The sequence below is a fragment of the Tamandua tetradactyla genome, chromosome 12 (genome assembly GCF_023851605.1).
Source record: "Tamandua tetradactyla isolate mTamTet1 chromosome 12, mTamTet1.pri, whole genome shotgun sequence".
Lineage (NCBI taxonomy): Eukaryota > Metazoa > Chordata > Mammalia > Pilosa > Myrmecophagidae > Tamandua > Tamandua tetradactyla.
This window is the reverse complement of record NC_135338.1, coordinates 29,178,604-29,205,119: the sequence shown is the minus strand read 5'-3', so window position 1 is coordinate 29,205,119 and position 26,516 is coordinate 29,178,604. Positions and strand designations below refer to the sequence as shown.

The window sequence follows — 26,516 nt, the reverse complement described above, 5'->3', positions numbered from 1 at the left end:
AATAGCTACCAGTAGTCCCCACATGATTTTGACAACCAAAAATGTCTTCAAACATGGCCAAATTGGGGGATAAAATTGCCCTAGAGGAGAACCTTGGATTTAAGCTGAGACCTGAATCATGAAGATTCACTGAAAAGAAGATTGCACGGAGGGTTTCACAGGCCATGATAAAGAGTTTGAATTTTATTCTAAGTACATAGCTTTCAACTTTTGCAACCAAGGGTGACATAATCTACTTTGAATTTTGTAAAGATCGTTCAGGCTGTGGAGTGGAAGATGGACTGACTCACAATAATATTGAAAGTAATAGCAGTAATAAGAGGCTATTGCAGTTGTCTACCTGTCACCCAAGAAATGTTAGTGGCATAGATTGGGGTGGTAGAGCTGGAGATGAACAGACGTAGATAAATGTTAAAGATTTGTGGAGTGGTACACCCAGTTCTTGTTGATGGATTTGATATAGAAATTCTATCCCTGAGTATATGCCACAGTGTTTCCTTTGCTGCATGGTGAGGTAAAATCATTAGCTCAAGAGGTTAAACTTCAAGTCTGACCATATGTCTCTTTGCTAGTAGCTGTCATAAGAATATGTGGTTGTGGCTAAAGTTTGATTTGGGGTGATATGTACATGTTAGTGCTTTGGGGTTTTGGGTCTCTGTCTCCTGTGATTCTAGCTGATAGCGAGTGTATCTTAGGTACTGATTTCTGCTCATAAAACTGGAAAAGCAAAGGAAGCAGAGATGAACGAAGCCTCAATTTCACTGATGATCTGAAACCTACTCAGCATCTCACACTCAGTCAAGGAATCTTGCTTTCCTCCATCGGAAAATGCAAACCTTGTTGCCTGGAAGCTAGATCAGTAATAAGCAAAGCTGTTGGTTTGAACAGCACTTGACCTTGGGCCTATTGACTGAAATTGGAGAGCAATTCACAAGCATTAGGGAACTGGGGACAGAAGATGTTTGGTGAAAAGCTTGAAGTGTTAACAGGGAAGTGAGTGAACAACAGGGACAAACTCTAACAAAATATTAATGGCACAAGTAAGGTCTGTTTGTTAGTTTGTTCTTAATTGCATAGAACATAGTTGCCAGGATTAAAAATTGTAGTACTCTAAGTATATAATTGAGCAAAAGGGCTTAGTTGGCATCAGTGGGAATACTAAGTTGTTGATGCAGCTTATGGTAATTATCTTCTCATATTAAAATTCAAGGGCTGAATATGTGTGTGTCCCTGGCCTTATTTCTATACTTTTCCTCTGGGTCGCTAAGCAACAAGTAAAAATGACCCACCTTCCTAAATGGGTTTTTTGCTGCCTCTGTGAAAATCCCTGTTAAGAGTTCAGTCTGGCTGGGTGGCAATAATGTTCAGCTGAACCTTATCATCATCATCTTCTTCATCATCATCATCATCATCATCATCGTCATTCCTCTGCTTAAAATCGTAGAATTTTAGAGCTGAATGTGAACTTAGCAATTATCTTCTCATTTTATGCACGACACATGTGAGGGTCAAAATTGCCAGCTGACTTGCTCAAGGTTACTGTGCTAATGGGTACTGTTAGGAAAAAAACAGGACTGGACCCAGGTACTGGGTCTTTTCTGGTATAACCCTGTGGCCCCTCTTAGCCCTAGAGCCACCTCTTCTCAGTCCTCTTTCTCCTATCTTTTTAAACATGAACTGCACCCCCCCTTGAAATCCATGTATGGTGACCCTCCTGCGGAGGTTTCATGGAGAGAGAGGAGGAAAGCTACAGTCCAGGGGACTAAAATGACTTGTGAATTGGTAGAAGATCGTCCACTTTTGAAATCACGAGGGAACCATTTCACCTTGGCAGAGGCAACATACTTAGTGGACCATAATGGCCTGAAAGAGTTCCTGCCCCTCCCCAATGTGAGTAATTTCCTCCCTTTGGCTCTGCCTGCACAGGCCCATTTCATCATAAAGACACTGTGCATTTATTTACCCGGCAATTACATGCAGTAGGAGCCAGCCCTTTCAGGAGGTTCTCTTTGATCCTTCCTAGCAATAGTCTCAGAGGGGGGTTTCCATCCCTTCAGGATGGAAAAGAAGACACGCAGGGGGTCCCCACCTGCCCTCTGCCCACTTGGACCTTGCTGCTGCCACAGCAGATAGAGGTTTCTAAAGAACGCTTATTTCCCCTTGCCCAGGCGAGGGGGGAGGTTCTCAGATCCTCCTCAGTAAAGGCGAATACAGGTAATGTATCTAAGGATCTTTGGGATCAAAAAGTATTTGTCTGTTTACGACGACTACATGTTCTAGATACTGTGTATGCTCTCACTACAGATATTCTGTTCTACCCTTTTTGTAGGTTCTTATGTATACTTACATGTACTTATTGAAATTTATATTCTGATCTTTGGTTCAGAAGATGGAAACAGCACACTTGTTTGGAAACATAATTCTTCAGCCCCTTCCTGGCATCTGACTTTGAACCACACAACTCCCTGTCTGGAAAGAACAGAATCAACCCATCCACTCACTCCAGCCTGTCACCAGGGAGCCAATGACAGGACTGAGCAAGAGAGGGTGAGCATGGGTTTGAAAATCTGTCCCTTGTTCAAATACCAGCTCCCTAATTTACATGTTTTTTAGCTTTGTGTCCTACTGCTCCTTCTGGACTCTCTTTGTTTCAGCACACTGTCTTCTGGTTTGCTCCTCATATATTTGACTCCTGCCTCAGGGCCTTTGCACTTGTTCTTCCCATTCTCTGCAATGATCTTTCCCAGAGACCCACACACTTACGCCCCCACCTTCTCCAGGCCTTCGGCCACTATCTCTAAAATCGTAACCTCCCCTTCCTTTACTCCATCCCTTCCCTTGCTTTATGTTTCTCCATAGTACTTATCACTCTCTACTATATCATATGATTTACTTACATATATTTGTATTGTCTATCTTTCCCAACTATGTGTAAACTCCATAGAGCTGAGATTTTTGTCTACTTTGTTCACTGCTATAATTTCCAGTGTTTAGAAGGGTATCTGGCCCTTTCTAAGAACTTTATATAAATGAATACATAAAGTTGAGCAAGGAATTTACCTCTCTTAGCCTATGCCCTCCCTCTCTTAAAAGGAGTGCATGAGAATTAAATAAGACTATTGTTATAGATAAAAATAATAGCCAATCTATACTGGGCACTTTTTTTGTACCAGTTTTTTAAAAGTGTTAAGTGCTTTACGTGGATTATCTCATTTAATCCTCATAAAAACCCTATGAGGTGAGTATTCTTTTGTCTCCACTTCACATATGAGGAAACTGAGGTCTAGAGAGGTTGAATCACCTATCCAGGGTCACCCAAAATTCAAGCCCTTATTTGTGTGAGCTCAGAGCCAGCACATAGCCCCATACCATACTGTGCAGTGCATCACCGCAGTTCAACCTGCGCTTATTCCCTTTTCCAAGTCACGCAGTGTAGTAGATGCTTGTGGTCTGTCTGTTCCTCTTCTTTTGTGACCGTGTCCCTTCCACTGAAACATCTTGAACCATCCCCTAATTCTCAGGAGGCAGCGTGGAATAGCAATTGAGAGTGGCAGGTTCCTTAGTTGGGAGACCTACCTTCTAGCACCTTGTTGGCTACTGACTTATTGTTTGATCTTGGGCAATCGCTTCCCCTCCCTGGGCCCCAGGCTCTTCTGGTGTAAAAGGGCAGAGAGTCTCTCCTAGTTCTAACAGCCCTTGGGATGGCTGGGAGAACACCACAGAGTGGTGTAGTATATAAATCATCTCTGAGGATCCTGCCCTCGGGATGCAGCCTTAACCCTGCTTTGCTCAATAATGTTGTCCTGACGACTGCTGGGTTTTCCCCTCCTACGGGTCCTGAGCTTGAATTTCAGGATGTTGGATTTGAGTGGGAGGAAGGAGAAGACAACATTTACAGTGACTCCATGATCTCTTCTTTAGGGGTGAGACCTGAAGATAAAGTAAAGGAAGGTTTGAGAGTCTTTCCACTCAACCTGAGATAGAGTTATCGCAGGAAATGAACTCCCTTGGCCAGACCACAGGAGATAACCCTCAACTCTCTGGAAGGCTCACAGCCTGGAAGCTACTGCAGAAGGGTTTAGGGACTGCTTGTATAAAAGGGCATGAAAGCAGCCTCTTTCTTATTCCCAAGCCTGCCTCCCACCAGAAGAGCCCTAAGGATCCCCTTCTTTGCCAACCCTAAAATTGTCTCACTTCATTTCCTAGTTCTAAACTGGGAAATCTCTGTGTTTCTTGTGAAATGGAGGGCCAACCAATGACTTGGGTTGTTTTACTCACTCATTCATAAAACATTTGTGTGAGCTCTCCCAATAATTCAAAGAGGAAATTAGCTGGACCCTGGCAAACGTGGGTAATCGGTAATTTTTTTTTATTAATAAATAAATAAATTAAAAAAAAAACACCCATGCGATATGAATTAATAAAGGGCCAGATGGGTAATTGGTAATTTGAAGAGACTATTTTCGAAGGTGAGGGCTGAGTGTAGGAAAACAAGGGATAGTGCCATGCCCTGGAGTTAGTGGCATCAGGAATGTGTTATCAACTGCAGACTGAAGGGGAAGGGTAGAGAAAATTCCCAGAATCCAGGAGGAGAGGGTGAAATGGAGAGTGTCATTCAACAGGAGCTGTGACGTTTGGTTGAGGGACTAATCTAGCTGGGGAAATGAAAACCTTCACCTCACTCACTTCTCTCCACTGGCTGAACTCCATAGATGTAGTTGCTTTCTGGATCTCATGGCAGGTGGAGAAAGGTAGAGACAAGGTCTGAAAAGGCAAGCAGAAGATTTCTGACACACTGGATAGAAGATTTCTATCACCCTGCCTACTGTCCTCAAAGAGCTTACAATGTAGTGAGGGGGACAGGAGTGCAAAAATAAATTACAGTATGATAAATGCTTTAATAAAGATATGAACAGGGTGCAAGGGAGCTCAGGTGTTCGGAACTGAACTCCACCAGGGAGGGGTAAACGTGCATCAAGTTCGGGGCTGGGAAAGTGGTAGTAGTAGTGGTTTCAGGGAAAGGTGTGCTGGTTTGAAAGGATGCACGTCCCCTAGAAAAGCCATGTTTTGATCTAAATCCCATTTCCTAAAGGCAGAATAACCCCTATTCAATACTGTATGTTTGAAACTGTAATCAGATCATCTCCCTGGAGATGTGATTTAATCAAGAGTGGTTGTTAAGCTGGATTAGGTGATGACATGTCTCTACCCATTTGGGTGGGTCTTGATGGGTTTATTGGAGTCCTATAAAAGAGGAAACATTTTGGAGAAAGAAAGAGATTTGGAGAGAGCAGAGAATGCTGCAGCACCACGAAGCAGAGAGTCCATGAGCCAGTGACCTTTGGAAATGTAGAAGGAAAACGCCTCCTGGGGAGCTTCATGAAACCGGAAGCCAGGAGAGAAAGTTAGCAGATGATGCCATGTTCGCCATGTGCCCTTCCAGCTGAGAGACAAGCCCTGACAGTGTTTGCCATGTGCCTTCTCACTTGAGAGAAAAACTCTGAACTTCATCGGCCTTCTTGAACCAAGGTGTTTTTCCCTGGATGGATGCCTTTGATTGGACATTTCTATAGACTTGCTTTAATTGGGACATTTTCTCGGCCTTAGAACTGTAAACTAGTAACTTATTAAATTCCCCTTTATAAAAGCCATTCCATTTCTGGTATATTGCATTCCGGCAGCTAGCAAACTAGAACAGATTTTGGTACTGGAGAGTAGGGTGGTGCTGCTGCAGTGTGCAAATACCAAACATGTTGGGACAGCTTTCTAAATGGATAAGAGGAAGAATCTGGAAGAGTTGTGAGAAGTTTGATAGAAAAGGCCTAGAACGCTTTGAAGAGACTGTTGGTAGAAATGTGGACTCTAAAGATACCTCTGACGAGGCCTTAGAAAGAAATGAGACACGTGTTATTGCAAACTGGAAGGAAGGCGAATCTTGTTTTAAAATAGCAGATAATCTGGCAAAATTGACCAGTGGCTTTGGCTGGAAGGCAGATTTTAAAAGCCATGAACTTGGATATTTAGCAGAAGAGATCTCCAAATTAAATGTCAGAAGAGATTTCCAAATTAAATGTCAAAAGTGCAGCCTGATTTTTCCTCACAGCTTATAGTGAAATGCGACAGGAGAGAGATCAGCTGAAAAGTGAACTCTTGGGTACAAAGAAACCAGAAATTGATGTCCTGGAAAATTCTGGGCTTCCAGGAAGGGAGACCCCAGAGAATAGAGGCCTGTATGAGGACTTGACCAGATGTTGAACCAGTCAGCCATCTCAGAGAAAGTCAGGATCAGACATGGAGTTATCCAGGAAGGATTTGTGGAAACTCCTTATGTCTGATGGGCGTGATCCAAGGCTACTGCATAGAAAGCCAACGAGAGTGCTGTGGGACCTGTATAAACAGAGGCACTGCCAGTCTGGACTGGGGGGTTCAGAGAAGGGACACATTGGAGGAAAAATAACTTCAGAGGCAAAACCATGGAGGCTGAGGTCTGAAGTCAAGAAGCCTCAGGCCTCGGGCAGGCCACTGTGACTCAGCAGATTAGAATGCTCACCTGCCATGCCAGAGGACCTGGGTTCGATTCTATGAAGAAAAGAAAAAAAAAGCCTTGGGCCTGGAGAGCAGACCCATCCAAGCCTGTGAAGAGGGTGAGTTTGCCCTGAAGGCAGAGGATGGGCCTTCCACCTCGTTGAAGTGGAAGACTCATGCTGCTTCAGGCCTTGGAGAGGGTGAAGTACATTCCTTGGGGTTTGGGGAAAGCCTGGCTGCCGCCATATGGAGGGGTTGAGCATGTGCCCTTCCACTTGAGAAACCCTGAACTTCATCGGCCTTCTTGAACCAAGGTATCTCTCCCTGGATGCCTTTGATTGGACGTTTCTATAGACTTGTTTTAATTGGGACATTTTCTTGGCCTTAGAACTGTAAGCTAGTAACTTATTACATTGCCCTTTTTAAAAGCCATTCTGTTTCTGGTATATTGCATTCTGGCAGCCAGCAAACTAGAACAGGTGTAAAGAGGAGTTTGTTTTGAAATGATCAGGCTTCTTAGAAGATGTTATGTCTAAACTGAGATCTGAAAAATGAATAAGAATTAGCCAAGAGAAGAGGAGAAGAAAAAAAGCAGTCCAGACAGAGTGAAAAACATATAAAAGTGAGGAGTTGGGGGGGAGGTGAGAAAGGGCATAGAACACTCAGGGAAATTGTAATTAACATAATAAAGAATGTAAAGAGTATGGGCAGGATGGGAGAGATGAGGTTGAATGGAGGAGAAGGGCCCAGAGCATGAAAAATTCCTTTTTCAGACCGAAGAATTTGGAGTTTTGTCTAAAGCTAAATCCTTAGCAGGTTTTAATCCAGGGAGTGATACTATTTTATTTATGTTTTACAAAGTCACTTTGGTTGAAGGGTAGAGAGTGGGTTAAAGGGAGGGAGATTAGAAAGGAAGTTGTTTTGTAATGTGAGAAGTGGCAGTGACCTAAAGTAAGTTGGTGGAATTGTCGACGGAAAAAGGTATTAAGGTAGAACTTGAAGAGATTTGGAATTTGGATATGGGAGCAAGAGAAACATTAGTCCACAGGAAGATGATGATGTTCTCCACTAACATAAGGAGCTTAAGAGAAGAAACAATGTGTGTGCATGTGTGTGTGTGTGTGTGTGTGTGTGTGTGTGCGTTGGGGAGAGTAGTGCATAGTAGGAAAGATGAAGGGTATTTTAGTTTGCTAACCCTGCTGGAATGCAACATACCAGAAATGGAACAGCTTTTGAAAAGGGAATTTATTAAGTTGCAAGTTTACTGGTAAGGCTGTGAAAATGCCCAAATTAAGACACCAACAAGAAGTTACCTTCACTCAAGAAAGACTGATGCCATCCAGAACACCTCTGCCAGCTGGGAAGGCGCACGGCAACATCTGCTTGCTCTCTCTCCTTTCATAAGGCTTCCCGGGGCAGGGGGGCATTTTCCTTCTGCATCTCCAAGATCTCTGACTGTGTGGGCTCTGTCAGCACTAAAGCTTTTTCCAAAATGGTTCCCTCTTAAAGGGCTCCAGTAAACAACCTCACCATGATTGGGTGGAGACACATCTCCATGGAAACCACTAATCAAAAGTTGGCACCCACATTTGGGTGGGTCAGCTCTCCATAGGAGCAACCTAATCAGAACAGCAGGTGTGCCTGCTGCAATGAATGATGTTTGAGTTAAGTGGGTGGTGCTTAAATGAGAGAGCTCAACATAGCACAGCCCAAGCAGCTCAGCATACCTCATCTCAGCACTCATATCTTAGCCCAGGCCTGTGGAGATGCAGAAAGGAATAACCCTGGGGAAAGTTGTTGGAACCCAGAGGCCTGGAGAGAAGTCCAGGAGAGACCACCCTGTGCCTTCCCATGTAAGAAAGAACCTCAGTTGAAAGTTAGCTGCCTTTCCTCTGAAGAACTAATGAAATAATCCCCTTTTATTAAAAGCCAATCTGTCTCTGGTGTGTTGCATTCCGGCAGCTAGCAAACTAGAACAGGGGTGAATCCCAAGATCAAGGGCTCAGCCTATTGCTCTGGTTGTGAGAATATTAGGAATTCCCCAAATGGGAAAGTTGAATATTTCCTCCTTTCTCCCCTGTCCCCCAAGGGGACTTTGCAAATACTTTTTTATTCACTGCCCAAATTACTCTAGGATATATTGGGGTATCACACTAACCTGGACAAACCAATAAAAGCTCACTCCTATTCAAGATTCCATGTACTTATGGTAGTTGAAGTCAACTGACCATGAAAGTTGAATTAGGTAATGCCTAACCAAAATATAAATTTTGCACCAAATAAACATCTCTCCCTTTGGTCTCACACAGAAATCGAAGTTTTAAAGTGGTCAGTGGTTCTTAACTAGGAGTGATTTTGTCCTCCAAGAGACACTTGGCAATGTCTGGAAACAATTTTGGTTGTCATAAGTGTGTTTGTGTATGTGTGTGTGTGTGTTTATGTAGTACTAGGTGTACTACTAGGTAGCAGAGATGCTGCTGAACAAAAACAGCCCCCACAATAAAGAATTATCCAGTTCCAAATATCAAAAGTGCGAAGCTGGGAAACCCTGAGGTCTATTCTACATGAAACTTGTGATTATACCAAATTGAGGGAGGTGAGGTTGAAAAGGGGTTATGAGAAACAATATAGTAGGAGGATAATATTGTGAAAAAATTATTTGAAGAAGCTAAATCTAGAGTGGTAGGATGGATGGGCTGAAGATGGCAGAAACTAAAGATCAGAAGACTGTTGGAAGCCACCCACTCATCCAGGGGAGAAGCAGGAAGCACCTGGAGAGGTGGGGCAGGGTCAATAAAGTAGAATTCAAGTGCCAATGGCAAGAACTTGTGGACTGAGAGGATATAGAGGTGGGAGAGGCAGAGAAAAGTGAAGACAGAAAAATTAATGATTCCCCTGCCCTCTTCCTTTTTCTTTTTCTTTTCCTCCTCTGTCTTCCCTCCTTTCTTCTTTCTCCTTCCTTTCCCATCAAACATTCTTCCCTCTCTTCTCCCTATAACCCTGTCTGTCATCTCCTCTGCTTCTCCAGCTAACCCCTTTTCTCTAATGGGAACACTCTGTTTTCCTCTGAACCTCGGTTCTAGGCTGTTGGTTTCCTCAGCTTTGTCTCCTGTGACAAGAACCAACAAGCTCCTGCAGCAACAGCAACAACCTCTGACCCAACTCTTGAGAATTGCTTCCATTCCCATTTCCTGTTTGTGGTGGTAAAAACCTTAACCAGTGCCTAGGATTGTTATAAAGACAGACTCATGGCTCATGAAAGAACCCCGAGGGAATTTGTGACCTGCTGAGGAGGAAAGAAATCCTGTCTCACTTTGCTGGTTTTTGGGGAGTGTTTTTGAGGGCACACTGGTCTGTTAATAAGGCATCCTGAGGGTCTCTCTTTCCTCACTCCTACCCTGTGCTTCTCCTGACAGCTAACAGCCCACTTAAGGGCTGGGAACCAGCACTACCAGGCATGCCCCAGGCCCTGCTGTTAGAAAAGCATTAGTGTTTGGTCTCTGTCTCTGCTGCCTTACTCCTCTCTCCCCTGGGACTTGGGCAACTCTGTTGAGAAGCCACTGGAATCTAATGCCTTTAGAAAAAGTTGGTCAATAAGAAAGCTGCAATGATTGCTTCCAGGGCTTAGGACTGCAAACACCTGGGTCAGCACAGAATCAGCGATCCATGGAGAGGGGTCAGCATCTCTGCGAAAATGCTGGTTTCAAAGTTTCTCCTCACATGTGACTCCCCTGATGCCCTATCCATCTCTCTACTTCTTGCAATTTAGCCTGTCTGCAGTCCTCTCCTTCTAGACTCCAACTTCTCACTTAATCCCTTCGTTTCTTTAGTTTTCTTTATTCTTTTCTCCTCACTTCCACCTCACACTCACCATCTTCAGTGAGAGCTAGGCCTTGGAATAGGAAGAGGGAGTCCAAGCTCATCTTTGGCCCTTTGGCTCCTAGTGCCCCCTTTCTGTACCAGGGCTTTGGGTCATCTGCTATCAGTCTGATCTCTGGGGAGGCTGAGGGGAGGATGGGGGCAGGAGATTGATTTCAACCAAGTAGAAAAATAATCAATCACACCTACCTGATGAAGGCCCAATAAAAATTATTCTGGACACAAAAGCTTGGGTGACCTTCCCTGGTTGGCAATACTTCATGCGTATTGCTAGATATCAGTACTGGGAGGGTGATGCATCCCTGAGGATGACTGAAGCTTCACATCTGAAGCTTGCTCTGTGTGTCTCTTCCTTTGGCTGGATCTAATTTGTATCTTTTCTCTATAGATAAAACTATAATAATAAGTATAGCACTTTCTTTAGTTTTATGAGTTATTCTAGCAAATTATTGAAAATGAGGGTCATTTTAAGAAACCCCAGAAATTGCGGTTGGTGTGAAAAATCTTGGGAAGACTTGGCAGTCTAGATGACTATACCCTTAAACCCTAAAGTTTGGCTAATTCTAGACACTCCATCTTTCAGACATCTGCTTCTCCATATTCTTCTCCACCCCTCAAATCATAACCTGTTCTTAGGGAAGGATTGGGTATCGGTCGTGTATACCTCGAGTGGTGCTGTGACACAATGTTTGGGACATACATGTACTCTAGAATTTAATAGCGTGGGTTGGAATCTGGATCCTGTTCCTTACAGGCAACTTTGGGTATTCTAGTAAACTTTTCTTATGTGACAGTTTCCTCAATCTGAAAATTGGGGCTAACAATATAATTTTATTGTTAAATAAAATAGAGAATAGTAGTTTTGAAGATTAAATTAAGAATGCAAATAAACACTTTGGACTGTGCCTGACACTTACTAAATGCTTTATAAAATTGAGATATTATCATCTATATGAATATAAATTGACGTGATGTAATCCAATAAGGAGCTACTCTGCAGGGAGGAGAGGCCCCCTTCCATGCCATGGCAAGCTGAATTAAGGGCCATCATTGGGGTGACCAGGCCATTGGGCAGTGGCCAGATAATGTCTATTGTCATCAGAGCGGCCTAGGCCAGCAATAGTGATGGCCAGAAAAAGCTGAGCCTAATCGTTAAATCAGCACAGTCCATCTTGAAACTTGGGAGCTAGTATATAGAAAAGGGGCACAGTTGAGACACGAATGGAAAGTGGGTTCCACACAGGCAGAGATGATGTTATTCCATCAATCATTGGCCCTGAGTGAGCATCAGGCCAGCAGCAAGCCAGGGATCAGAGAGCAAGGGCTGCTGCAGCAAATATCAAAGATCTAGAAACTTCTGTCTAGTGTTCCCTGGTTTAATGGCGGATGCTGTCTTATGAGATAAGGAGCAGGAGATGACACACAGCAACACTGCACTCAGGATCCTGGGTGACCTCTGGTGGCCCCACAGATCCAGTCTGATCATGGGCTCTGCCTCCTGGGTCCCTTCTTCCCTGTGGTTGGCTCTCTTTTATGAGGGTCTGAAGGAGACTTATGGGGAATGGGAGTAATCACAATGAAGTGCAAGGCTGAGAGAGGCCACTGCTGTGGGCAGGAGGAGAAAAGTTGTGGCCCAAAGGATAGCAGGCCCCAACCTTTCCCAGCATCGCTTTCCTCGCAACTTTGTGTTTCAGAGTGGGCCATACTGCCTTGAAAATGATGAACTGGGAACTGGGTAAGGAGTGATATTTACCCACAGCACCGCTGGGTCATTAGGAAGAGAACTACCTGAACCAAAGTTACCAAGAACCAACTCTCTTACTTATTTATTATTGATATATATTATATATTCACATACCAGAGTGTACAATAAATAGTTCACGATATGCATTTATCATCACAATCAACTATTTTTTCTTTTGTCAAAAATAACATAAATACGAAAAAGCAATAAATTTCAAAGCCATTGCAACAATTAGTCGTAGAATAGATTTCAGAGTTTGTATGGGTTACAGTTCCACATTTTTAGGTTTTTACTACTAGCTGCTCCAAGACACTGGAGACTAAAAGAAATATCAACATAGTGATTCAGCAGTCATACTCATTTGTTAAACCCTACGTTCTCTGTATAATTCCACCGTCACCTTTGATCTTTCTTCTTCTCTTTCAGAGTATTTTGGCTATGCCCATTTTAACTTTTTCATGTTGGAAGGGTCCGTTGATAATAAGAGATAGGGGGATGGAACTAGGTGATCTTCAGGAGAGGCTGGCCCCTCTCCATTAAAGGACTTATCTGTTCTAGGGAGCCATCTGGAGGTTGTAGGTTTCTGGAAAGTTACCCTTGTGCATGGAACCTTTATAGAATCTTATATAACATCCTGGGTGTTCTTTGGGATTGGCAGGAATGGGTTTGGTTGGGGGTTGGCAAGCTATAATAGGTAGCAATGTCTAACTGAAGATAGCATAAGAGTGACCTCCAGAGTAGCCTCTCGACTCTATTTGAACTCTCTGCCACTGATACCTTATTTGTTACACTTCTTTTCCCCCTTTTGGTCAGGATGGCATTGTTGATCTCATGGTGCCAGGGCCAGGCTCATCCCTGGGAGTTATCTCCCATGCTGCCAGGGAGAATTTCACCCCTGGATGCCATGTAACATGTAGAAGGGAGGGTAATGATTTCACTTGCAGATTTGGGCTTAGAGAGAGAAAGGCCACATCTGAGCACAAAAGAGGTCCTCTGTAAGTAACTCTTAGGCCATACCTATAGGTAGGCTAAGCTTCTCTGCTACATACATTAACTTCACAAGAGCAAACCTCAAGATCAAGGGCTTGGCCTATTGATTTGATGTCCCTAATGTTTGGGACAGTATCAGGGGGTTCCCTGGTGGTAAAACTTAGTAGTTCCATATATTTCTCCCATCCCTCAAGGGACTTTGCCAATACTTTTTTTTTTTAATTAAAAAATTTTTTTAAACACAACAACTACAAACATGACCGTTCTTACCATATGATCATTCCATTCTTGTTATATAATGAATAACTCACAATATCATCACATAGTTGTATATTCATTATTATGATCATTTCTTAGAATATTTGCATCATTTCAGAAAAAGAAAAAGAAAAAACAATTCATACATACCATACCCCTTACCCCTCCCTTTCACTGATCACCAGCATTTCAATCTACCAAATTTATTTTAACATGTCAATACTTTTTGAATATCTGCTTAATATGCTCTGGGATGTATCCAGGCTTTACATTAAGCTATACAGGATTAAAGGCTTTTATTCTTATTCTGGGCTCCCTGGGTTAGGATTGTTTAAATGATCTATCCAGACAGGTTGAGTTAGATAATGTGCTACAGAAAATTTAGGTTCTGGACAAAATCGCCAAAACCCAACTCTTTAGGATTCTTTTTCTGGCACCTTCCATAGATTGCCAGGCTAATTAATGGAGGGATCAAGGATATCTGATCCTGGAGGCAACAGGAAAACCGAGAGTCTACATCGGGAATAGATGGGTGTGCAGCTAGCAAGGCCATGCCCAATGTCTTCATATGGGCTTTGTGGTCTCCCTGGGCTCAGGAAGGACCTACTCAAGGACTGCACTTCCAGGCTCCCAAACAAAACATTCATATGGCCGGGTAGGGCTGCAAGCTCTGTGACTCAGCAGGAAGTGAGTTCTGGCAATGCTTCTTCTCCTTTGCAGGGACTTAATCTGAGAAATATTGGAGGCTAGAGTGCAGCAGCTGATCCTGTTCCCTTCTTCATGGTCTATCAGCAACTGCCCTGCCCCATTCACTGATGTGACTGATGTGTGTTTTAATGAAAGTATCTTAATATTTGTTTTAGTCTGCCAAAGCTGCCAGAATGCAATATACCAGAAATGGAACGGCTTCTAAAAAGGGGAATTTAATAAGTTGCCAGTTAACAGTTTTTAGGCTGTGAAAATGTCCAAATTAAAACAAATCTATAGAAATGTCTAACCTAAGGCATCCAGGGAAAGATACCTTGATTTAAGAAGGCCGACGAAGTTCAGGGTTTCTCTCTCAAGTGCAAAGGCGCATGGCGAACATGGTCAGGGTTTCTCTCTCGGCTGGAAGGGCACATGGCAAAGACAGCATCATTTGTTAGCTTCCTCTCCAGCTCCCTGGGAGGTGTTTTCCTTCATCTCCAAAAGTTGCTGGCTGGTGGACTGTCTGATTCATGGTTCTGTGGCATTCTCTGTTGTGGCTTTCTCGTGGCTCTGTCATTCTTCTCTGCTCTTTCTCTCTGAATCTCCCACCTTCTCCAAAATGTTTCTTCTTTTATAGGACTCCAGTAAACCATTCAAGACCTGCCTGGAATGGGTGGAGACACGTCTACACCTAATCCAGCCCAACAACCACTCTTTTTAAAATTTTTTAAAAATTTTTTATCAAACCAAAACAACATACAAACATGAACATTCCTAACATACAAATATTCCATGCATGGTGTACAATCAATGGCTGACAATATAATCACATAGTAGTATATTCATCACCATGATCATTGTTTAGAACTTGTGTATCACTCCAGAAAAAAAAAAAGGAAGAAAGAAAAAACTCATACATACCATATCTCTTAACCCACCCTCTCATTGACCACTAGTATTTCCATCTACTCAATAGATATTAACCTTTGTTCCCCCTATTTTTTCCTATACCTCTTACCACTCCCTTTCATTGATCATTCAATTTATTTTAACATTTGTTCCCCCTATTATTTATTTATTTTTAATTCATATGTTTTACTCATCTGTCAATATCGTAGGTAAAAGAAGCATCAGACACAAGGTTTTCACAGTCACATAGTCACATATATCATTATACATTCATCTTCAAGAAACATGGCTACTGGAACACAGCTCTACAGTTTCAGGAACTTCCCTCTAGCCTCTGTAATACACCTTAAACTAAAAAGGGGATATCTATATAATGCATAAGAATAACCTCCAGCATAACTTCTCTACTCTGTTTGAAATCTCTCAGCCACTGACACTTTATTTTATCTGATTTCTCTCTTCTCCCTTTTGGTTGAGAAGGTTTTCTCAATTCTTTGATGCTGAGTCCCAGCTCATTCTCAGATTTCTGTTCCACATTTACACCTCTGGAAGTCATGTCCCATGTAGAGAGGGAGAGGGTGGTGAGTTTGCTTGCTCTGTTGGCTGAGAGAGAGATAGGCCACATCTGAGCCACAAAAGAGGTTTCTCTGGGGGTGACTCTTAGGCCTAATTTTAAGTAGGTTTAATCTATCCTTTGTGGGGATAAGTTTCATATGAACAAACCCCAAGATTGAGGGCTTGGCCTATTGATTTGGTTGTCCCCACTACTTACAGGAATATCAGGAATTCTCCAAATGGGGAAGTTGAATTTTCCCCTTTCTTGCTACTCCCCCAAGGGGAATACTTTTTTACTCACTGTTCAAATCACTCTGCGATTTATTGGGACATCACACTGGACAAACCTACTAAATCTCATGTCCTATTCAAGCTTCCATGTACTTATGGTGTTCAATTAAACTGTCCATATAAGTTATATTAGGAAATGCACTAGTCAAAATATAAATTTTGTACCAAATAAACATTGTTTGCTTGAGTCTCATGTGTAAGTTAAAGTTTTAAAATATGAACGACCATCTATTTTCAACACCCTGCAATACCGACATTCCTTTGTTCTTCCTCATGTAAAAACATTTTTTAATTTGTACATTTAATCATTATTGTTGTACACTCTAGGCATTCCTAGATTATACCATCTCAGTGTTTACTGTCTATCTTTCCTTCAAGTTTCATTTGTGCCCCCTAACCCTCCTCACTCTATCATTCTCACATTCAGCTTCATTCAGTGTATTAACATTTTTGTGCTACAATTAGGTAGTATTGTGCTATCCATTTCCAAATTTTTATAATCAGTCCTGTTGCCCTTCAGTTCCAATTACCCAATATCTACCCTATTTCTATCTCTTGATGACCTCTGTTCTTAAGCGAAATTCTCCAAGTTCATTCATTAATGTTAGTTCATATCAGTGAGACCATATAGTACCTGCCCTTTTGTTTCTGGCTAGTCTCACTCAGCCTAATGTCCTCAAGGTCCATCCATGTCATTACATGTTTCATGACTCTATTCTGTCTTACAGCTGCATAATATTCCATCGTATGTATATACTACAGCTTGTTTAACCTTTCCTCAGTTGATGGACATTTGGACTATTTCCATCTTTTGGCAACTGTAAATAATGCTGCTATAAACACTGGTGTGCAAATGTCCATTTGTGTCCTTGCCCTCATGTCTTCTGAATAGATATCTAGCAGTGGTATTGCTGATTATATGGCAATTCTATACTTAGCTTCCTGAGGAGCTGCCAAACTGCCTTCCACAGTGGTTGTACCATTTGACATTCCCACCAACAATGGAGAAATGTGCCTCTTTCCCCACAACCTCTCCAGCACTTGCCGTTTTCTGTTTTATTGATAATGGCCATTCTGGTGGGTGTGAGATGATATCTCATTGTGGTTTTCATTTGTATTTCCCTAATAGCCAGGGAAGTTGAGCATCTTTTCATGTGCCTTTTAGTCATTTGTATTTTCTCTTCTGAGAAGTGTCTGTTCATGTCTTTTGCCCATTTTGTAGTTGGGTTGTTTGTCTTTTTGTTGTTGAGTTGAACAATCTCTTTATATATTCTGGATGCTAGACCCTTATCTGACACAGCATTTCCAAATAGTATCTCCCATTGTGTAGGCTGTCTTTTTACTTTCTTGACAAAGTTCTTTTATTCACAAAAGTGTTTAATTTTGAGGAGTTCCCATTTATCTATTTCTTTCTTCAATGCTCATACTTTGGGTGTAAGATCTAGGAAACTGCCTCCTATCATAAGATTTATAAGATATTTCCTTACATTTTCTTCTAAAAATTTTATGGTCTTAGATCTAGTGTTTAGGTCTTTGATCCATTTTGAGTTAATTTTTGTATAGGGTGTGAGATATGGATCCTCTTTCATTCTTTTGCATATGGATATCCAGTTCTCCAAGCACCATTTATTGAAGAGACTGTTCTGTCCAAGTGAGTTGGCTTGACTGTCTTATCAAAGATCAATTGTCCATAGATGAGAGGGTCTATATCTGAACACTCTATTCGATTCCATTGGTCAGTATATCGATCTTTGTGCCAGTACCATGCTGTTTTGACCACTGTAGCTTCATAAAATGCCTTAAAGTCAGGTAGTGTGAGACCTCCGACTTCATTTTTCTTTCTCAAGATATTTTTAGCTATTCGGGGCACCCTGCCCTTCCAGACAAATTTGGTTGTTTTTCTATTTCTGACAAGTAAATTTTTGACATTTCAATTGGTATTGAATTGAACCTGTAAGTCAGCTTAGGTAGAATTGACATCATAACTATATTTAGTCTTCCAATCCATGAACATGGTATGCCCTTCCATTTATTTAGGTCTTCTGTGATTTCTTTTAGCAATTTCTTGTAGTTTTCTTTGTATAGCTCTTTTGTATCCTTAGTTAAATTCATTCCTAAATATTTTATTTGGGTTGCAATTGTAAATGGAATTTTTTTCTTGATTACTCCCTCAGATTACTCATTACCAGTGTATAGAAACAGTACAGATTTTTGAGTGTTGATCATGTAACCTGTAACTATGCTGTACTCATTCATTAGCTCTAATAGTTTTGCTGTGAATTTTTTGGGGTTTTCAACATATCGTATCATGTCATCTGCAAACAGTGAGAGTTTTACTTCTTCCTTTCCAATTTTGATGCCTTGTCTTTCTTTTTCAGGTCTAATTGCTTTGGCTTGAACTTCCAACACAGTGTTGAATAACAATGGCGATAGTGGACATATTTGTCTTGTTCCTGATCTTGTTCCTGATCTTAGGGGGAAAGTTTTCAGTTTTTCCCCATTGAGGATGATGTTGGCTGTAGGTTTTTCATATATTCCCTTTATCATGTTGAGGAAGTTCCCTTCTATTCCTATTCTTTGAAGTGTTTTCAAGAAGAAAGGATGTTGAATTTTGTTAAATGCTTTTCTGCATCAATCGAGATGATCATGTGGTTTTTCTGTTGGATTTGCTGATATGGTTTATTACATTAATTGGTTTTGTTATGTTGAACCATCTTTGAATAACTGGGATGAGTCCTACTTGGTCATGGTGTATAATTCTTTTAATGTGCTGCTGGATTCAATTTGCAAGAATTTTGTTGGGGATTTTTGCACCTATATTCATTAGAGAGATTGGTTTGTAATTTTCTTTTCTTGTAGTATCTTTGTCTGGCTTTGGTATGAGGGTGATGTTGGCTTCATAGAATGAGTTAGGTAGCCTTCCCTCCTTTTCAATTTTTTTGAAGAGTTTGAGCAGAATTGGTACTAATTCTTTCTTGAATGTTTGGTAGAATTCACATGTGAAGCCATCTGGTCCTGGGCTTTTCTTTTGGGGAGATTCTTAATGACTAATTCAATTTCTTGACTTGTGATTGATTTGTTGAGGTTGTCTATTTCTTCTTGAGTCAATATTGGCTGTTACTGCCTTTCTAGGAAGTTGTCCATTTTATCTACATTATCTAGTTATTACTATAAAATTGTTCATAGTATCCTCTCATTACATTCTTTATTTCTGTGGAGTCAGTTCAACAACCACTCCTGATTGAGTCACATCTCCAGGGAAATGATCCAATTAGAGTTTCAAGCATACAGTACTGAATAGGGACTAGAAGAAATGGCTGCATTCATAAAATGGGGTTAGGATTAAAACATGGCTTTTCTAGGGTACATACATCCTTTCAAAGCAGCGTAATATTTAAACCTGTTTTTACCAACAAGAGTTGGCTGAATTTCAGCCTGCTTAGCCCCCACCTCAAACTTCTCTATTAAATAGTAATTTTGGAACTTACCATGGCCTGAATATTATAGAAATCTCCCCAGCCCTCCCACCCCGAATCCCTACTATAGGTCTTTCCCCAATATATCTTTCAAGAAGAATATGAAAGATCTCTCTGCTTTGCCCAGTATTTTGGTCAAGGTCTTGTTTATTAACGCTGGTATGTCTCCCTCCTTTCCAGCTCATTCCCCACTATTTCCTTTCATATAGCACATACCATCCAAATGGAATTTCTTGCTTTTCTTTTTCTTAGTCTCTCTCTCATACCCTAAGAATTCCTATCTTGATGACTTTGCTCATGTGGTTTCCTCTACATGGGGTACCTTTTCCTCTTTTCTCACACCTATCCTCGAAGATCTATTCAAAAGTCAACTTCTCCATGAACATCACCAGGTATTCTTTTGTTCAGAAATTCTCTCTCTCTCCTCTGACATCCCAAAACTCTTTATTTTTTTAACCTCAGTTATGGCATTTATAATATTATCATCACCCTAATCATTATTGTCATCATTATAATTTGGTAGTATTTGTGTGAGTCTACTATGTGCCATGAAAATACTCTGTGTCTTATTGCAGGAGGTCCTGGGGCCCAGGGGAAGGGGCATTGGGTGGTTCAGGGAAGTGCCATCTATCTTGTAGTTACTTATACATGCCTTGTTCCTTTCTAGTTGTTCTAGTTTGCTAACTGCTGGAATGCAACATACCAGAAATGGAATGACTTTTAAAAAGGAGAATTTAATAAATTGCTAGTTTACAGTTCTAAGCCCACGAAAATGTCCCAATTACAAGTCTATAGAAATGTCCAATCAAAGCTATCCAAGGAAAGATACCTTAGTTCAAGAAGGCCGATGAAGTTCAGGGTCTCTCTCTCACCCGAGAAGGCACATGGTGAACACAGTCTCAGTTTCTCTATCGGTTGGAAGGGCACATGGTGAGCAAGGCATCATCTGCTAGCTTTCATTCCTGGCTTCCTGTTTCATGAAGTTCCCTGGGAGGCATTTTCCTTCTTCGTTTCCAAAGGTCGCTGACTGGTGGACTCTGCTTCTTGTGGCTATGTCATTCTGCTCTGCTCTCTCTGAATCACTTTGAATCCAAAATGTTTCCTATTTTATAAGACTTAAGAAACTAATCAAGACCCATCTGAATGGGGGGAGACATGTCGTCACCTAATCCAGTTTAACAACCACTCTCGATTACATCACATCTCCAGGGAGATGATCTAATTAGAGTTTCAACCACACAATGCTGAATAGGGATTAGAAGAAACGGCTGTCTTTACAAAATGGGATTAGGATTAAAACATGGCTTTTCTAGGGGACACACATCCTTTCAAGTCAGCACACTAGTTTATAACAATTAAGCAAATAGGATTTGGAATCAAACAGATGTGAGCTTGGATCCTCATTCCATTATTGGCCATAGGACTTTGGGCAAATTATTAGCCTCTCTAAGCCTCAGCTTTCTTGTCAGGAAAACATAGGTAATACATCTTATAGGGAGTTGATTATATGGCATCACAATGATAGCTAACGTTGATTGAAAGCTTAGTATGTGTTTGTTGGCAGTGTTCCAAGAACCTTAGTATAAATTACCATATTTAATAGTTTAAATCTTCACAACAACCCTATGAGCTAAATAATAGTATTCTTACTTTTATGGATGGGGAAACTAAGGCAAAGGAAGTTTAAGCCAGGAAGTAGAAGATCCAGCATAAGAACTTGGATTTTAGAATCCTTACCTAACAAACTGCCGCCCTTAAGAGGATACTGTCCAGCACAGGCTGGACTATGCTCGTACAAAATTAGTACAGTAGCTGGCAAGCATTTTGTAAATGGCAGGTGTTGTTCTTAGTCCCAGTCCTTTGTTGGGGGCCAGAACCTGTCCTATGCATCTGTGTTTCCCCACAGTTCCTCATAACAGTAATCACTAGCATTCGTTAAGCATTTTCCATGTTCCAGGGATTGCAGCTAAATTTCTAGCACTAGCACAATGAAAAAATCAGTGATTGAATAACGAGGGAATGAAAATCGGGGAAAAACCTCCTGAACAATGGGCAAAATCTGTCTGAAAAGAGGACTTATCCTCTCCAGTTTGTTAGCCAGACAGAAGATGATGTGGCAGAGCAGCTTCCCAGGACCTGACACACTCAGTGTTCATCAGTATTTTCATTAATGACCCAAAAGATGGAGTGCAGAGTATGCTAATCAAATTGGTGGAGCCGGAGAGGCAGGATAGAAGCTGAGCACTTAGGAGGCAAGCTCAAGAATGCAGAAAGTACTTGACAAATTAGAAAAATAAACGCAGTCAATAAATGGAGCCTCAGGAGTTGCGTGCTTTAAGCGGCTCTAAGGGAGTAGCCGCCTCTAATGGATTTGCCCAGAGAAGCCTTTGGCCCACTTTTCTTTTGGCTTCACCTGGCTCAGTTGCATCTTTAGAGCAAGTCTGCTTCAGAGGTACACAGCTCAGTTGATGAGGGCCTGCACGCCGCATGGAAGAAGTCCCCAATTCAAAGGCTAAACTATCCCCATACTCCTTCCTGGTCTCTCCCTCTCTCATCCTACCTAGCTGCTCTGCTGGGTCTAGGCAGAACGAGGTGATGGCTGCACCTGCTGTTCCAAAGACCCAAGACTCGGCAAAAACATAGACTTACCTATTTGGCGGGTTGAACTCTGTCCCCCCCCATTCAAGTCTTAAGCCCCAGTACCTGTAAATATGATCTTATGTAGACATGGGGTCTGTGAAGTTGAATCGGATTAAGATGAGGTGAGACTAGATTGGGGTAGGAAGCTAAGTTCAATCATCATTATTATTTTTTTTGTCTTTTCTTTTATTATTTATTTATTTAATTTTTACAAAATATAACAACATACAAACACAAACATTCTTAACATATGAACATTCCATTCTTGGTATATAATCAATGGCTCACAATATCATCACATAGTAGTATATTCATCACCATGATCACTTTCCAGAACATTTGTATCACTCCAGAAAAAGAAACAAAAAGAAAATACTCATACATACCATATCCCCCACCCCTTCCTCTCATTGACTGCCAGCATTTTCATTTACTCAATATATTTCAACCTTTGCTCCCCCTATTTTTTTTCTATACCCCTTACCACTCCTTTTCATTGATCACTAGTATTTCAAATTACTCAATTTATTTTAACATTTTCCCCCTATTATTTATTTATTTTTAACCCATATGCTTTACTCATCTGTCAATATCATAGATAAAAGAAGCATCAGACACAAGGTTTTCACAATCACACAGTCACATTGCAAAAGCTAGATCATTATACATTCATCTTCAAGACACATGGCTACTGGAACACAGCTCTACAGTTTCAGGCACATCCCTCTAGCCTCTCCAATACACCTTAAACTAAAAAGGGGATATCTATATAATGCATAAGAATAACCTCCAGGATAACTTCTCAACCCTGTTTGAAATCTCTCAGCCACTGATGCTTTATTTTGTCTCATTTCTCTCTTTCCCTTTTCAGTCAAGGTTTTCTCAATTCCTTGATGCTGAGTCCCAGCTTATTCTCGGATTTCTGTCTCACTTTGCCAGCTAGGTTTACACCCCTGGGAGTCATGTCCCTGTATAGAGGGGGAGGGCAGCAGTGAGTTTGCTTGCCATGTTGGCTGAGAAAGAGAGGCCACATCTGGGCAACAAGAGGTTCTCTGGGGGTGACTCTTAGGCCTAATTTTAAGTAGGCTTAGTCTATCCTTTGCAGGGGAATACATTTCATATGAACAAACCCTAAGATTGAGGGCTTGGCTTATGGATTTGGTTGTCCCCACTGCTTCCGAGAATATCAGGAATTCTCCAAATGGGGAAGTTGAATTTTCCCCCTTTATCACCATTCCTCATGGGGACTTTGCAAATACTTCTTTATTCACTGTTCAAATCACACTGGGATTTATTAGGGCATCACACTGGACAAACCTACTAAATCTCATGCCCTATTCAAGGTTCCATGTATTTATGGTGTTCAATTAACCTGTCTGTATAAATTATATTAGGAAATGCACTAGTCAAAAACATCAATTTTGCACCAAATAAATATTTCTTGCTTTAGTTTCACATAGAAGTTGAAGTTTTAAGATATGAATGATCATCTATTTTCAACACCCTGCAATATTCTAAGTCCAATTATTGGAGCCCTTTTATGAAGAGGATATTTGGACACAGGGATGAGGAGTCAAATTCAGAGGTAAGACATCCATGTAAAGACAGAGGCAGAAGTTGGGTTTGATGTAATTACAAGCTGAGGAATGTCAGGGATTGCTGGGAACCAACAGAAGTTAGGAAGCGGCCCGGAAGTATTCTACTACAGAGCCCTCAGAGAGTGCCTGACCCTACCGACCGGATTTCAGTCTAGAATATAGGACTGTGAGAGAATAAATATCTGATGTATTCAGCCACCCACATTGTGGTAATTTGTTATAGCCGCCCTGGGAATGAAAACACCCCAGGATGACCTATCCCTACCCACCAAAAGTGTGCTGCCCTTCTCCCCTTCCCACACATTCTCTTTATTAAGTATCTTCTTTTCCCCTTCAAGGCTGCCCTGGAGTTCACTCTGACCTTGACTTCCCTTAGGAAAATGCACTGGATATGAAAGAAGGGAAAAGGAGACAGTGTGATTTGGTTGAGAATGCCCTACATTTGCCCTACCAACCTCTGAAAAAAAGCAAAATCTGAATGGTTTTGGCAGTTACAAAAATGTGTGGGCTAGGCAGCCTTATCCTTTTTGAGCTCTGTGGCATCAGGTGAGTTATTTAACTTCTTTGAGTCAAATTCTTTTGGTTACAAATAATGAAGGTCTCGGCTTATCTTAAAACAGAGTATTTAATTGGAAGGATAAGAGGGGGCCACATAAAACTAGGAGCTGGACATAGAACCTCATAACCTCCTAAAACCTCAGCTGGGAGCTGAGGCCTGAAGGAACTGAATGCAGGGGTGGAAGAGTCACTGGGGATCAGGGTTCAGCCTTCCTCTTCCTCATTTGCCTTCTCTGGAGAGGCTTTTTCTCAGCACATTGTGTCCTTTCTTCTTTCCCAGGGTGTACATGATCAGCCACGGATGCCCCAGTCCACCTTTTTGAAGGGTCTATGACTAAGAACAATGTCTCTATGTCCAAACCTACATTTCTGGAAAAAAGAAACTGATGGGTCCACTGAGATCAGGTTTCTACCCTGGCCAAAGCAGCCAGATTAGCCTGAGGACGAGGGGTGGTATATGCTTGTTACTAACATGCCAGTAAAAGCCCACCATAGTGGGTGGGTGGAAGGTTCTCAGAGGAGGGGAAATGGGGGGTTATCACCCAATTAGGTGTTCAGTGCAGACTCTGAATTTCAGTTTCCTCCTATAAAAGTGTGGACTATATTACCTACCTCATAGAATTGTTGTAAGGATTCCATAAAATAATCTGTGTAAAATTCTTAATATAGTGATTGATATGCATTAAGTGCCACTGCTTGCTCTTATTCAAGGGAAGGTTCATTTGACTTGGTTCATTTGGAGCTCTGAGGTGGGGTGGGCCAGGGTAGAGAGGGAAGCTAAGAAAGGAAAGTGGATATGGGGAAAGGCAATGCCAAGGCCTCAAGGGAATGTGTCTCCAGTCATTTGTCTATTGAGGGAGACAAGGTGATAAATGATTTGGAATGAGGATCCCAAATTTGCTAGTTTCAGAAGCTTAATTCCTGATTCCAAACCAGGGCAGAGCCGTGCTACCAGGTCAATGCTCAGGCACCCAAACCATCCTTTCATTTGTTTTTCCATTTAACAGATACTTGTCGAGTACCTACTATGTGTCAGGTACTGTTCTAGTGAACTGTGTACCCTCACGGTGTTTGCACTCTAATGGGGAAGGCAGACAATAAATAAGATACATAATATGTTACTGGCAAAATGCATAATATGTTACTGGCAAACACTTAAAGAGAAGAAATAAAGTGGGTAAGGAATATATGAAATGTCGGCCAGGTGGGGTGAATGTCAATTATATATATATATATATAGGGGTAGTCAGGGAGGGCCTCACTAAGGAGGTATTTTTTTATTAAAGAACTGAAATGAAGTGAGGAGCTAGCTGTGTTGTTTTCTGGAAAGAGAGAATTCTGGAGAGAGGGAACAGGGAGTGCAAAGGCCCTGAGATGGGGGCCTGAGGTGGGGGGCTGAGGTGAGAGGAAGAATTTGAACTCTTCTAGCTTTGGATGTGAAAAAACTTTATTCTGTGGCAATGTAGGACCTTCCAGCTGTGTTGAAATCAGCCCAGAAGCTTCTCCTTAAAGCCAATGATGTGAAAGCCAAAATCCTCCCTCTGATCCTCTTGAACTAGTCCCATGGCTCTAAAGACTGTATTTCCTGAATCATTCCTGAAAAAGTGACCGAGCTTTGCTGGTTACTTTCTATGGATTTATGGGAATTGATTTTTCCAACTGAGACAGTGACCAAACCCTGGTCAGAACTTTAACTCCCAAATTACAGCTTACTTAGGGATTTTTGTTTTGGAATGTGTCATGGTCAGGTTCATGTGTCAGCTTGGCCAAATGGTGGTACCTAGTTGTCTGGTTGGGCAAGTGCTGACCTGTCTGTTGTGATGAGTACATTTCACAGAATTAAATCATGAGCACATCAGCTGCATCCATAGCTGATTCCATTTATAATCAACCAAGGGGAGTGTCTTCTGCAATGAGTGATGCTTAATCTAATCACTAGAAGCCTTTTAAGGAGGATTCAGAAGAGACAAGCTTTCTTCCTGCTTCGGCCAGCGAGCTTCTTCTGTGGAATTCATTCAGACCCTCCATAGGCTTCACAGCCTGCCCTGTGGATTTTGGACTCTGCATTCCCGTGGTTATATGAGACACTTTTATAAATTTTATATTTGCGAGTGTTTCCTGTTGATTCTGTTTCTCAAGAGAACCCTAACTAATACAACTTGATACCAGTTGTGGTTCTTAAGAAACAGAATATTAAAAATGGGTTTTATGAATGGTTTTCTACTCTGACTGGACTCAAAGGCACTAAGGACTCTGATTCCCATAATCAGAATGACACTCCCAATCCATGGAGTGAGTTGGCAAAAGAGATAGTCAAAATATCACCATTCGATTCTCCTAATGCTTCGCTTGTATGAAGCCAGGCTCTGGGGGATAATATTTTTGACACCTTTACAGAGTTTTGTG

At 41.6% G+C, this 26,516-nt stretch overlaps 1 long non-coding RNA gene across 1 annotated transcript; it reads left to right on the top strand.

The window, feature by feature from the left end:
• Positions 1-1,995: 1,995 nt before the first annotated feature.
• On the top strand, positions 1,996-24,087 carry LOC143651286 (uncharacterized). Its single transcript, XR_013159951.1, has 4 exons — positions 1,996-2,214; positions 2,330-2,547; positions 23,405-23,539; positions 23,891-24,087. It is a non-coding gene; the product is annotated as an uncharacterized LOC143651286 (long non-coding RNA).
• The last annotated feature ends 2,429 nt before the right edge of the window (positions 24,088-26,516 follow it).